This window comes from Nycticebus coucang, chromosome 24 (genome assembly GCF_027406575.1).
Source record: "Nycticebus coucang isolate mNycCou1 chromosome 24, mNycCou1.pri, whole genome shotgun sequence".
Lineage (NCBI taxonomy): Eukaryota > Metazoa > Chordata > Mammalia > Primates > Lorisidae > Nycticebus > Nycticebus coucang.
This window is the reverse complement of record NC_069803.1, coordinates 9510837-9525488: the sequence shown is the minus strand read 5'-3', so window position 1 is coordinate 9525488 and position 14652 is coordinate 9510837. Positions and strand designations below refer to the sequence as shown.

Genomic DNA, 14652 nt, shown 5'->3' with positions numbered 1-14652 from the left:
TTAACTAATGATTCATTCATTCAACAACTAACTTGAGTATCTACTAAATGGCAGCAGTAGGCTAGGCATTGAAAACACAGCCATGAGTGAGACAAAATTCCTGCCCTCAAAGAATTAATGCTCTCCCAGTGGACAAACCAACTAAGAAAGAAAAAGTGCATGGTGATCAATACAAATCACTATGTGTACTATAAGAGAGAAGGCAAGATGAATTTAAGATGAATTTTTAAGAATGATTGTAAGTTAGGTAAGTCAAGGATGGATGTGAAGGCAGAAAAATAAATGGATGAATGTGTAGCAACCTATGTAATAAGATATGTAACAACCTATGTCATAACTTATGTAGTAACAACTTATGTAGCAACCTATGTAGAAAGATATGTAGGAACTGGGACAGCAGGCTTGTAGAGACAAAGTGGCAGTTACTGGACATTAATGAACAGATGTTGGCAGTTGGAAATTGATCAGCTATGGAAGTCCAGTGAAGGGAGTAGGGCTCGAAGGAGGGGTGTATATCCTCAATAAATAGCAGTTGCAGAGGTTGCTTGGGGCCTTTTCCCTGGCTCATATGGGAAGGCCCACCTCCCGCAAGCTTCGAGCTTACAATCCATTGTCTGGCTTGCTTCCTTGGTGATGGCACCAATTTCCGGCATAGTCGCAGGATAGTGGACATGGACTGAAGGGCAGTATCACTCTGAGTAAGTGTAACCTTTGGCAATATGGCAGGAGGGAGTTACAGGGAGGAAAAAGTACTCTCCTTCCAGATCGACCAAAGGACAATGTAGCCTTTGGCCACCAGAGGTACCTACCAAAGGGGTAACATCACTTAAAATGAGACCCTTGGCAATTCATAGGTATATTATTTGGTATAATAACCAAAGGGATATTAAGACCTTTGGCAGATCATAGGTAACCTGCAATAGGTAACCTACCAAAGGATAAGATCACTCAGGGTGAGTGGCACCTTTGGCAAATTATAGGCACCCACCAAAGGGATATTAAGATCTTTGGCAAATAATAAGCAAATCCCTGTCTTTCTTACCAAGGGGAATGACAATTGTAGGGGGAGAAAGCTTTTTAAATAGCAAAATGATTTACAGGAAAGCAATGGGTGGCTTCTGGTCCATGGAGTTGCACCAGTTTCAGACTGATAAAGATGGTGATGAGGTGGTGCAACAGGTTCAGTTAGAACAGGATGTGGAAGAACCCGAGTCTCTGGACTCTGTGTCCTGCCATCCACTGCCACCTTCGCACCTCAATAAAGCTAAGCTGAATCAAACCCTGAAAGTCAGGATTAAGCAGTTACTTTGGGGCTCTTTCCTGTTGCAGTTACTGACTATTCATATAAAAGTTCCAGCACTGCCTTCAGCACCCCTTTATGATCCTAAAGGGGCCAACGCTTTAGTCATCGTATATTTACTCTTAAAATTCTAAAAGATTTATAACACGCTGTAACACAGGATGGCATGCAGTCTCTGTTTTCTGGTGCAAGAGCAATGTCTTATTCCATATGATTGGGACATGCTGGCCAGAACTGTTCTCGAATTTGGTCAATATTTACAATTTAAAACTTGGTGGAAGGAGGAGGCTGACTTGATAAGTCGCCAGAACCAGCAGAGAATGTTCCTATAACTTTAGAATAGTTCACTGGCTCTGGCATCTGGTAGTGGATGGGAATTCTGAAACAACTTAAATATGACAATATAGCTATAATACAAATGAAGCTGTGCTGTCTTTGAGCCTGGGAAAAGGTTCAGGCACCTGGAGATGTCTCTAAATCTTTTATTAAAGTAACCTAGAGGCCAAAATACACTCTCAGGTTATCTTGGAAGAGCAATAATCTAGTGTGGGTGGAACAGCAGCTGTTAACAAAAGAAAAACTGGATGCTTTACAATTTTTAATTCAGGAACAGTTAGAATAAGAAAATACTGAGCCCTCCACTAGCCCCTGGGATTCTCCCATCTTTACTATAAAAAAGAAATCAGGCAAATGGAGAATGCTCACTGATCTCTGCAAAGTCAATGAAACTATTATCCCCATGGGTCCTTTGCAAACTGGCCTGCCTTTGCCCTCTATGATTCCTTCTACTTGGTATTTGTATGTAATTGATTTAAAAGATTGTTTTTTCACTGTATATTTACATCCTGAGAATCAACCCTGTTTTGCCTTTTCTGTCCCTTCCTATTATCAGCAGAGACTCTACCAATGCTTTCAGTGGAAGGTTCTGCCACAGGGTTTGTTGAGTAGCCCGACATTGTGTCAGCATATTGTTGATCAACCTTTGCAGCCTATTAGAAAGAAATTTCCTACAGCCTATATCATTCATTACATGGATGATATTTTACTTGTACATCAAAATTTGGCCATTTTACAAGACATGTTTAATCAAGCCATATTTGTTTTAAAATCTTATGGCCTTTAAATTGCACCTAAAAAAAATTCAAATCACATCCCCCTATACTTATTTAGGAATACCAATTAACTCAAACCAAAATCCTGCCACAACACATTAATTTTTGGTTAGATTCCTTACCTACTTTAGGAGACTTTCAAAACTTCTTGGGTCATATTAATTGGTTACATTCTACTTTAGGAATACTACCTTATGCTTTAACTACTCTCTTTAAATATCCTCACTAGAGCCCTGTTCACCCTTAATTTTTTGAATTTCAACACTGGTGAAAACACAGCTGCTAAAGGTCACTGGACATCTCTTACCCATCCACCACTTTCCCAAGTGCAACAACCTAATTTCTATAAGAAACCTGATACGTATGAATGGAAACCAGGTTATGTGCTACACAGGGGTCAAGGGTTTGCTCATATCATTAAAGAACAACAGGAAAAGCAGTGGCTGCCTGCTTGCTGGATTAAACCTCGACATGAGCAGGAGATCTCATCAACACCTCGATGAATTTGTCTTGAGTAACTCCTCCTATTTTTTAGGCCTGAAATTTCATGAAAACATTCTACTCCAAACTTTCCACCCCGATTGTCATTTACTGTGACCCCTAGATCACCTTCCTTTGAGAAACCTCTAACTACCTCCTGTATTGTCATCCATCCTCAGTAGGAAGTAGCTAGGAGTGCTCAGCGCCCTTTTTCCCATCACCAGTTAGAGCTTCTGAAAGGAAGGATCAATATAGGGTTTCATCATTTAAGAAACCTCCCAATCTCTCGGCCTGGGTAAGCTCATACCCTCTAAGCTCTAATAAGATTCTGAACAAAACAGTCAGCTTTGGTAATGGAAATTTGAAGTCATAGCAATCTGCAAAGGTGAGAGAATCTTCACTGGATTTATAATCCTTAATCCTTCTCTTGCTGCTCCTTTAGATTGACACTTCCCACCTGACTTTCTAGTCCACACTATGCCTATTGCTGCTCATTTAATGGGTGCAATGGATAATGTGCAGAAGCAGGAAACTTTGGGCATTGATTAATACTTCCTATGGAAGTGTCAAGAACCCTATGGGTCAGCCCCCAAATAGTGATGATATATGTAAAAATAATATAACCCTGTTTATTACATACTATATCCCTATATTAATACATCATGAGTAACCAACAAATATAAGTGATTATTATTATCCTCATAATAATTTTAAAAAACAAAATTTAAAAGTAAAATAATAATAATAATATTACCCTTATTTGTTTAGAACACAAATCCCTTTTCTTTGGTGAATGCCCTCAGTGACTCCTCTGATGTAGTTTTGTTAACTATTTTATGTTTTTTTGTTTGTTTGTTTGTTTTTTGCAGTTTCAGGCCAGGGCCGGGTTTGAATCCCCCACCTCTGGTATATGGGGCCAGCACCCTACTACTCCTTTGAGCCACAGATGCCACCCACTATTTTGTGTTCTTTTTTTTTTCTTTCTTTCTTTTCTCTGCCTAGCTAGAAAGAGGGCTATTTGACAAGAAGAGTAAATGCTGCTGGTTTTTCCTTCACCCTGCGCAAGAATGTCTTAATCAAAAAAGAGGGGATATGTAGCAACCTATGTAACAGGACATGTAGCAACCTATGTAATAAGATATGTAACAACTTATGTAGTAACAACTTATGTAGCAACCTATGTAGAAAGATATGTAGGAACCAGGATAGCAGGTTTGAAGAGACAAAGTGGCAGTTGACTGGGAGTGGGCTTGCAGAGACAAAGTGGCAGTTATTGGACATTAATGGACATTGGCAGTTGGAAATTGATCAGCTATGGAATGCCAGCGAAGAGGGCAGGGTTCAGGGGAGGGGTGTATGTTCTCAATAAATAGCAGCTGGGGAGGTTGCTTGGGGCCTTTTCCCTGACGCATATGGGAAGGTCCATCTCCTGCAAGCTTCGAGCTTACAATCCATTGTCCAGCCTGCTTCCTTGGTGATGGCACTGACATGAATGAATGAATGATATTAGCCAGTATTTTTTGGTCAATGGATATCATCTCTCTACCAATTAGAACTGGCAGACTTCTAGACCCCTACCACCTTATAGACCTACTACCACCACTAAAATGGAAAAAAAAAAATCAGAACTAAACTATGATCAAATTTATATTTGAAAACATTAAATTTAAAAATAATTTTGTTAGCCAGCATCCCCAATTCTAAGATAAATCTTTTCAGAGGTACAATGACATTTTATTCTATTGCTGCTAGTGACCCATCTAGAACCAAGCTCAGATTTTTCCAGAAAGCAAATGAGAAATTATATGATGTTTGAGAATACTATTTTTTACATCAATATTATATGTTTCAAAAAGAATAAATTTAGGTTTGAATCCCAGCTTCCCCATGTACGAGCCATGAACTAAGCATATGAACTTTCTAGAGAATCAGTCTTCTCATCCAGTTTACTAGTGCAAAGATCTGTTTTATAATAGGGCTGCTAGGAAAATTTAATTAAATGGTGCATATAAGAGTGCTAATACAGTGTCTGGCACTTAGTACACATCAACTCTTTCCTTTTGCTTTTCTTGGGGGTGGGGATCTGAGCAGGGGAAAGAGATAGCCGAAGCTCATCATCTTGGAAGTCCTGCCCATGTTCAGGCAACATTGATACTTGCCTAGCTGGTCTCATGTAAGTTAGCCAAGCCTGACTCAGTCTGATCATGTTCCTTTTCATCAGCTGGAAAAAAAAAGTAGTATTTAGTTATGGATTTTGGATGCCAGAACAGAACTGGTGCTTACTATTTCATTTGCACAATGGAGAGAGACACCTGCAGTGTAACTTGTAGAGCAGAATAGAATTGTTATAAATACTATCCCTCATGGCAGCAAAGACACTTGTAGTTAATGAGCTAATAAATATTGTCAAATGACCTTTCTCTTGCCAAGTATTAAATCGTAAAGAGAAGGGGGGAGGGGAAGGATTAGAACTATGTATTTCCTACAGAGTTCAAATTCTGGGCTTCTCTGGCAAACTTTTATTCCAATTGCCTATATTTTAGGCTTGTCAGTCCACTAATTCCCCAGATTGCCTGACACTGTGTGTTTGCTCTCTAGGGCGCAGACCTCTTTCTCATAGGCTAGCATCTGGTAGAAAACACAATGTTCTTTTTCATATCAGTAATGGCATTTTACAGCTTTGTTTCTCCTGCTGTTGCCAGAGCAGAGTGTGAGGATTGGTCTCTGCTACAAAACTACCCCTTTTCAGTCTCATTTCCTAGTTTCATTTCTCTCCAGAGATGGTTAAGAACACTTGTTCTAAATATTTGCTCTAAAATTTATGAATTATGAACTTCTAATCCTTTTCCTTCATTCCAAATAACTGGTCTGTTCCAATTTTTTTTTCCATTGGACTGACACTACAACTCACCGTTTCTTCAACTTCTGATTAAACCAGGGTGGTGGTTTAAAAAGGCATCCACAGATGCTTTGATATGCCTTTCCTCAAAGGTGGAGCCTATTTACCTTACCTGTGGAGTGGACTGAACTTGACTGAACTTGACTGACTTCTAATGAGTAAAATGTGATAAAAATGACAGTGTTAGAATTCTAAAACCAAGTCATAAAAGGCATTATGGCCTTCTTTTTGTACTCTTTCTTGGATTACCCACTTTGGGTATTATGTTTCAAGAATTCCAAAGTAACTTTATTGAGAGTTCCACATGGCATAGAACATACATAGGCTTCTCAGCAATAGCCATGGAGGCAGCCATCTTGGTAGTGGATCCTCTGGCCCCAGTCAAATATTCAGATGACTTACAATCCTGCCTGACACCTTTTTTCCCCTATATCAAGAAAGAGCCTGAGATAAAATTATCCAGATAAACCGATCCTAAATTTCTGCTCACAGAAACTGCAAGTAATAAACTCTTGTTGAATTAAGCCACAAGTTTTGAGGTAATTTCTTTTGTAGTAAAAGGTAATTAATGGGGGTGGGTTGTAAGCTGTGTCCCTTTAGCTGTGGAAGGCATAAGGGTCCATTGGCCTTCAGACATTATTTGGATTATTCCCTTACTTATGGATTTCAGAATCAGTTTTCTTGGACTATTTTCATTTTTCCCAAAGAAAATGGTAAGCTTCTCTTTGCCTTTACTGGAGTTTATTTCAATCCCTGTATCTGTGAAATAGCAAAAAGAGAATTTTATTTGGGGATTCTAGCCTTCAAATCGGAAGCTTTGGGAAAAGCTGAGTGCTTTCCCTGAGCATGTTTGCGGGTGCTCTGTCTCCTCTTAGGACCTTCCTTGAGGTCTCCCTCAACTCCCAGGTGCTGCCCACAAGGCAGGAACAATCTGGGTGCACTCACACCTGTGAGATTGGTGTGTGGGGCCAGATCAGAGCCAGAGCCTGGGCCTTGCCTAACCCCAAAGAAAACAAACTGTCACTTCTAGAATGGAGAAATAAAAATTGGTCTGTGAGGGCCTGGGTCACAAGCCAGAGAGGTATAAAAAACTACCTCTAGTTTGAGATATAAGCCAAAGATTTGGCTCATGGAAAAACAAGCAGTGAGATGATGGAGATGTTTAGGAGGAATTTGGCCTCTCTAGTACCATCAGATGATCTGAGTTTCTAATGAATTCTTTCTAAAATAAAATTTCTTTCTTCCCTTTTTTTGGTGAGATCCCAGCCTCCTGACTTTGTTCTCATCTAAGTTTCTGAATCTGTGCTGCTCCTTCTCCACTAGAAGATCTTCAAATGTTGGGACATCCCAGGATTCCATCATGAATCACCTTCTTCTTCTATATGCTCACCTTAGGTAACATCACCTTGACCCATGGCTTAAAATAAACCTACATGTCAGTGACTCGAGATCCACATCCCTGGACTCTTTAGAGTTAAGTACTCAAAGACATCCTTCATACCCATGCTTTAATGGTCTACAGTCATAAGATGTTCTAAAAACCAAACAATTCCTACCCCACAACAAATTAGTTTGTGGGGGTTTTGGTTGCAGATTTTGTTTTTTTCCTTTGACAAGTGTCCAAGCCTCAAACCTGGATGTTATCCTTGATTTCTCTCTTTTCTCTAACTTGCCTGTTCTCTCATTTGGCCTGCTTGGGTATCCTTACACCTACTTTGCTCCACCATGATCCATTTCCTACATCATAACTAACTATAAACACAATAACTCATCATAACATCCAATCAGTTTGGATTATTCTAAGAAGGAAACCCCAACTTCTCACTCAGGCCTTATGACGCCATCTGTGATCTGGCTTCTGACTCATGAGCTCTCTGGCCTCCCTCCTCCAGACATACAGACCGTGCTTCTGTTCAAGCAGATCAAGTACCCTCTCGCTTCAGGACCTTTGCACTCACCACGGCCTGCACTTGACTTCTCCACCTTCTAATCTTTTCAAATGTTTACTTCCTTCTTGACAGCCAATCTTCAATGTCAGTTCACCTTCCTCTGAGAGGTCGATCCCCACCAAATCCCAAAAATGGCCATTCTGCCACAACATCACCTAGCTTCAGTTCTTTGCCCAGATCCACCAAAAGCATCTTCATCATTTATTTCTTTACTTTTTGGTAACTTCTATCTTTTTTTAAAAAACTACTTTTATTTCCCTTTCACCTAGAGCAGTTCCTTGCACAAAGGAAGGAGTTGATTAATCCTTGTAAAATAAATTGCTCAGTGATGGCTTGTGAGGCTCAATAATACTCCCCAATTCTATCCTCTATTAATTATTTCGGTGAAATTCTTTGATGTTGGATGGTCATAAATTTAGAAATGAGCAAGAGTTTCTGTCTGAACGTGGGGCCTGTTGGTGTCCCAAGAACAATGAAGTGCTGATTTCCTGGGGGGCTTGGTGACAGGGTTGATACAGGAGGCTGCCATCTGGTACCTTGTTATGCACTTGCCATAATAACAGTGTTTATAGCACTCATTGGGATAAACAGGAAAATTATGGAGAGCGCCTGGCTGCAGAGGCCTTAACATTTTGCTTCAGAGCTCTGAGGGAGGAGGCAGAACTGTTGGTAAAAGTATATGCACATATTAATTGGCACATCATACACCTCCCTAAAGTAACAATAATGTGAGAAGGAAAAAAGCTTCCAACATTTTTTTATAGCTGAATACCAAGTACTTTGCTTTATTATGTACAGCAGGCCAAATTGTCACCATGTGCAATTATCCAGAATCCATGTGTGTGACGTATAAATACTGATACCTGGAGGTTAAACTGATGGCCACAATGGAAACGATGAGCACCTTCGTTATTTAGGGTTCTGTTTATACTTCAGCTTCTAGGCAATTTATTTGATTTTAATGCATACATGCATATGAGCATATGACAGAATCGACCAAGGCTGTTGTCCTAGTCTTAGAGTAGAGCATGACCAGTGAAGGGAACTACAGAAATATGTTAGTCCTTTTTTTCCTTCACACAAGAACAAGGTTCCAGAGAGGTTACATCACTTCCCCAAAGTTCTGTTAAGTCTACGGCTGAGACAAGGTGGAACACATGTTATGGAAATGTAAACACACTTTAGTTTACTCATTAACATATCAAAAACAAACTTCCAGACTCAAGCTAGCAACTTTGACATTGGAAATGTTCAATTCAGTTAATGAAGGGACTTTCTCTACCTCATGTATTAAATTTCATTCCGTGACATAAAATTTGTCACACACATACTATATATATGTGACACACATAGTAGATATACAAAGTTCATAGTATATAATTAAGTTCATGAACTCATCCTAGTAAAAGTGCTACATACTTCATTGCTGAATATCACTGCAACCACCAGGTGACCAAAGAAAGTACTTTGAAGGTGACCAGAGTGATATTCAGCCATGTAGGAGGCAGCACCTTTCCTAGGATGAGTTCACACACTTAATTTTCCAATCTTGTATATTTTGGATGTCCATGTTCTGACTGTTTTCACTGACCTTTATTCTTGATAGTTACAATGCTAGTTTATTCAAGCCAGCTTTTTTTTTTCCCCAGTTTTTTCTTCCATGGCTTAGATTCTCAGAGTTAATGAATAACTGTAACACATTTTATACATACTATGTATAAGAGCCACATGCAATGCTGCTTTAATGTAGAGCTTTTACAGGGACTAATCGAAAATTACAAATGAAAAAAAACACTTAAATGGCATATCCCTCCTACCCACCTTCTTTACAACCCAGTTCTTTAAGGGACACTGACATTATTTACAAAAGCTATAAGCTATCAAAGGATATAAAAAGGCCAACTTAGGCAGAGGCATCTTTCCAATACAGATGGCTGAAAGAACAAAGGCCAAAGACAAAGTTATTTTTTGAATACCATTAAGACATTAGAGAACTTTCATTGTGTTGTCTAATTTTAAAAAGTTATAAATGCCCAACAGTAGTTGCTTTGACCAAAAGAAATGAGAGGGTTGGGGGAAGGAAAAGGAAAAGAAAAAAATAAAAGATTAAAGAACCCTCTTTATGCACCGAGATAATAAAGGAGATTAGTTCCTGAAGCTGTAGTGAGGGTGATGTCTGGTTCCCAAAGCTGGACCTTAATACTTCATATTTCCTACTATTGATGGCAATGCCAAAATTTCTATATAGAAGCAACCTGGGTCCAGCAGTCCCATTGTCAGGGGCAGTTAGTGGCTTTTCTTGCAGCCATATTTAAGAAGCACATCACTATAACCTCAGATTATATGTTTATTTGAGCAGACTTGGGACACTGATAAAAACTGTGAGACTAAGGCACCCCTCACTCATGCACAACCCAGCCTTCGGATTTGCCACTGCAGTTTGAATTTACATATACTTCTTTTTACAATAGAGAAATAATTGTTCCCAAACACATGAGATGAAGAAAAACTATGTTATTAAAGCTGAACATTAAAAATGATCAAGTCTGTGGTCTCAAGGTCACACAAGAAGCTAAACAAAATGCTGATAATGATGGAAACATGGAAAATATTGCACTATTCTCACTAATTTATGTAAACTTGAAAATGTTTATATCAAAAAGAGGAAGAAAGAGAAAGAAGAAGAGATGAGTGAGAGAGAAAGAAAAAAGAAAGAAGAAAAAGAGACAATAAAAAAGAGGAAAGAAAAAAAGGAAAGAATGAAGAAAGAAATGAAGGAAAGAAAGAAAAAGAAAAACAAAGGAAGGAAAATAGGACTCAAGTCGTACCGAAAGAAATGCTGATAGTTGCCCTCCATTAAGAGTAAACGATGCCACCACACAAAGAACTTTGCTTTTTGCTCTTGTCCTGTGTCTAGCACTGTGTAAACCAGGAGAACGTTCAGACCCTACCTTTAACATGCGTCTTGCTCTTTTGTTGAAATTGTCTCACCAGTTGCCTCAGTTATTGGGAAGAATTCTGAGCCCCTTTTGAGAGGTTCGGCATCAAGAAGCATCTGGATCTAGCCAAGAGCAGAAAATCAGACGTGGGATCAGAACACCCAATGTCCTGGGTCCTCTGCGGGTCTTCTTTGTGCCACCAGAAAGGCAAACCCAGCACAGCCACCTCCCAGCCATGTCACAGACAACCAGGTTGGAATCGTACTTTAGGGGTCCTCTTTGCAATCTTCATCATGTAGACACTTTTCATCTCTTAACAATATTGAGCAGGCTCAGAACTGTGTGTCAGCTTTTCATGTGCCAAATTAAGAACCTGCCTTTATCAGGTGCCCAATTCAGAAGGTGTTTGGAAGCAGAATTAAGGGAATTTGACTTGGTAAGTAGGAGTAGTTAGCTCTCGGCAGACATCTGACTCTCTGATGTGCCAACACTGGTCATTGTGTTTTCCCTGTGCTGCTGAGCACTTACCTGGCCACATACAGGCTGAAAAACATGGGAAATATTGTTGAGGTCTCCTGGAAGTAATTTTTTTTATAAAGTCCAGTGAATTCACCAAAACGTTACACAGAACCTGCTCGGTGCCAAGCACTGTGCTATGTGCTGGAAATAAGATACAAATGACCTCCTGAATGTCAAGGTCAAGTGGGTAAGATTAAGTGAGCAATCAACAGTGATAAAACACTGTAAGGGGAAGTCCCAGGAAGGCTGCAAAGAAAGATTGAATACAGGACATGGCATTTGAGCCGAGTTTGAAGGATGACTAGGAGCTCACCCAGATGATGGGGAAAGGCAGCATACTGCAGGATGAAGGAGCCCCAGGAACAAAAGGCTTCACTTTTAAGACTTCATAGCTCACACAGGTGTGAGATGTACACACGTCATCCACCAGGTGAGTCAGGGTTGGGGCAGACATGAGGATGTGCCTTTGATGAGTGAGGAGGCATCTTGCTCCAAAGCTGGGGGTGAGGGTAATACAGTATAAAATAGCAATCAGAGGGCCTCCCTACCCAGAAGGGTTCACTATGAAGCCTGCTTACTGCAGGGGGCTGGAAGGTTTCACCTGCACTCACTCAGAAAGGAGGAAGAAGAAGTCTGCTCCTACCCTGGGCAAGAACATCCCACACAGAAGGTAAGTCAAGCCCCCCAGGGAAGAGGTTTGGGAGTGAGAGGAATAGGAAGATAAGATCAGGCACAATCAGCAAAGCGTGTCTCTGTTGGCCCTTCTTCATCCCTTTTGGCTGGATTCATCTAAATCTCTTCTTTCCTCTCGTCTACTTCTTGTCACCCTGCCCCGCCTACACACAGCGCCTCACCTGCAACTCTTTGGACCGCCAATACTCAAAAGCCCTATGGGCTGACTTTACCTTAGATTAGTTTTCCCAGAAATGGCCCTTACTCCAAAACTGTGCCCTTCTCCCCCAAATCTTTTTTTCCGCCACTACAAGGAACTTCAGCTTGATATTAAGAGGAAAATGAGCAAAAGGAAGTAGTTCTTAGTAAGGTGTGAACCAATTAAAATTTTCCCAAATCTCCTTGGGGACTAATCTTTTTTTCTTTTAATAGCACTATTTAACTCAATTTCTAGGTGACGTTTGTGGCAGTTTGGAGGGAATGCTTTGGGATGGGGACTTGTTTCAGTGGTCCGTGTAGTCTACAGCCAGAGCACAGTGGTCTGTGCAGTACCCTGCCACCCACATGGAAAGTGGCCCTGGGGACAAACACAGCTTACCATCATTCTTAGGGCTTTCAAAATCACTGTCTTACCTGATGGAGGAGACAGCGTCTGTTCTTTTGTTTCTTGAATTTTCTCCACCAGTTCATGGTGACCCCTATGCCAGAAGGATCCGTCTCTCCATGAATGGCTCACGAGGCCTGTTAAAAAGAGTCAGGGAGAGAGCTGCCCAGGAACAAAGCAAAGGTGGGTCCAGGACTCAGGTCTGCCTCGTTCCAACCACCGGAGCCCAGCGCATTCAGCCAGGGACTCACGGAAGGCCAGCTACCTCAGTCAGAGAAGCCTCCTGTCTACCCTTCATCCTCTACCCACCCCCGCTAAATTCCTTTGTTCCTTTCCGCCAGGTAACCAGGCATTCCCTAGATGTTCAGGAAAATTTGGTCCATATTCTAGCATTTCCTTTCCAGTCACCAGGCTCTACTCCTCTCCTGTTTTTTGGTTCTTATATCCAGTTAGAACTTCCAAGGAGGCCTCGGATCCAGAGACCCCTCCCACTGGATGGTGAATCCCATTGCTTCTTCTGGCAAAGCCATTTCTGGCTCAAATCCCACCCCAGCTGGGCCTCCCGTGAGTAGAGAATTTATCTTTGGGGAACTATAGCACCAGGCCTCCTCCCCCAAAGCCTTGGGTTACACGTGCACCAACGAGCCTGGCTGTTGCTGCAGCACTGCCCCCCGGGCGGCCTCGGCCCTCCTCGTCCCACTGCAGCTGGGGCAGTGTGGCCCCAGCGGCCTCATCACTAAAAAGGGCAGCTTCAAAGGGGACCAGGACCAAAGTCTTGGCAAACAGGGAGAATCGGGAGTCTGGAATGTTTTCACCTCTTTTGTTTCTCCAGTTTCAGGAAAATAGACAAAAGTAATCCCAAGGGGTGACAGGAATCTTATCAGCTGAAGAGAACTCAAGGAAACCTCAGCTGTTTCACAGGCTCGTTTGTTTGTTTTCTATGCAGCCACCCTGATAGCCTCCACTGGGCTCACTTCCTTTCCCTGTAAACAACTGGTTCTAATTAAACTTTTTCTCTTGGATAAAGGTATATAACCTTGGAGAGTCCATTAAAAAAAAAGGCTTCCCTTTTAAGACTTCAGATAGCGCGTGGTCCCTCTGTCAGGCCCTCGACAAGGTTAATTTATGTTGTCGCTATCGTTCTCTGAAGGACTCTGGTTACTTCACATCTGTTCTCTGTCTAATCTTTGCAGGAACGTTGTGGTGGTCTTGGCAGCCCATTGCATCTAGTGGTCTTAACTGTTTCCTGCCTAAAACTTCCAGGCTTTCAGATTTGATTTTCTTTCCCCCTGCACCCTCTTAAACCTTTCAATTTCCTCTCAGGTTGTGCCCTGCCTGTTTTATGTTGTCTGATCCCAGCATAATGGGACCATCCGGCTCCCAGATTGAGTGACCTCAGGGAGAGAATGGGAGCCCTGCAGGAGGACCAAGAAATTATCATTTCATTTTCAAAATGGACAGAAAAATATATATGAAAGGGGAAACTATGCAGGAAAATACACATAATACAGAACATGTTTTTCCATTTGTGGTCGCAATTAGAATTTTTTAAAAATTAAATAGAATAGAAATATCAGCACATATTATATTAGCAAGGCATTCTTTTGTAACACTTTTGCTTTAATTGTGTGTGCATGTGTGCACAGGGGTGTGTTCTGGGTCATAGTTCACAATGCACTTCCTCTTCTAAGTGCAGGTGAAGAGGTGAATCTCAGCTCTGCAGCCCTACCATTTTTCACCATGTCCATTATCTTCTCCAAGTCTCTTCTCATCTGTAAAGTGGGAATAACATGTGCCCTACATCCCTCAAGGAGGTGTTGAGAATAACCCCAATAAAGTTTTATACCAAAGCTCTATACCAGCGATTTTTAACTAGTGTGCCATGACACACTGGAGTGCCATGAGAGGATCCTAGGTGTGCTGCAAAACTTTTAAAACATCATTAATTAAATTATTTTCAAAAGAAATTCAAAGCACAGTAAGTATAGTCTTTTTTTTTTTTTTTTACTCTTTTCTTTGATCAACATAATTTAAGTATGCCACAGGAGTTTAACTACAGGTTCCAGTGTGCCAAAGGATAAAAAGTTTGAAAACACTGCTCTATACAGTGAGAATTCATTTCACAAAGCAGAAAGAGGTTAACAGAATTCTCAGGTATAACCCTTGATGGCAGAAAGG

General features: G+C 41.0%; 1 long non-coding RNA gene across 1 annotated transcript in view; it reads right to left on the bottom strand.

Moving 5' to 3' along the window:
- The window catches only part of LOC128576496 (uncharacterized), a 124061-nt gene that overhangs the window by 51655 nt on the left and 57754 nt on the right, over nt 1-14652 (bottom strand). Inside the window, exons 2-3 of the long non-coding RNA XR_008377396.1 lie at nt 12504-12611; nt 10692-10801 (exon numbers count right to left, since the gene is read on the bottom strand). This is a non-coding gene — a long non-coding RNA (uncharacterized LOC128576496). The remainder of the gene's footprint in view (nt 1-10691; nt 10802-12503; nt 12612-14652) is intronic.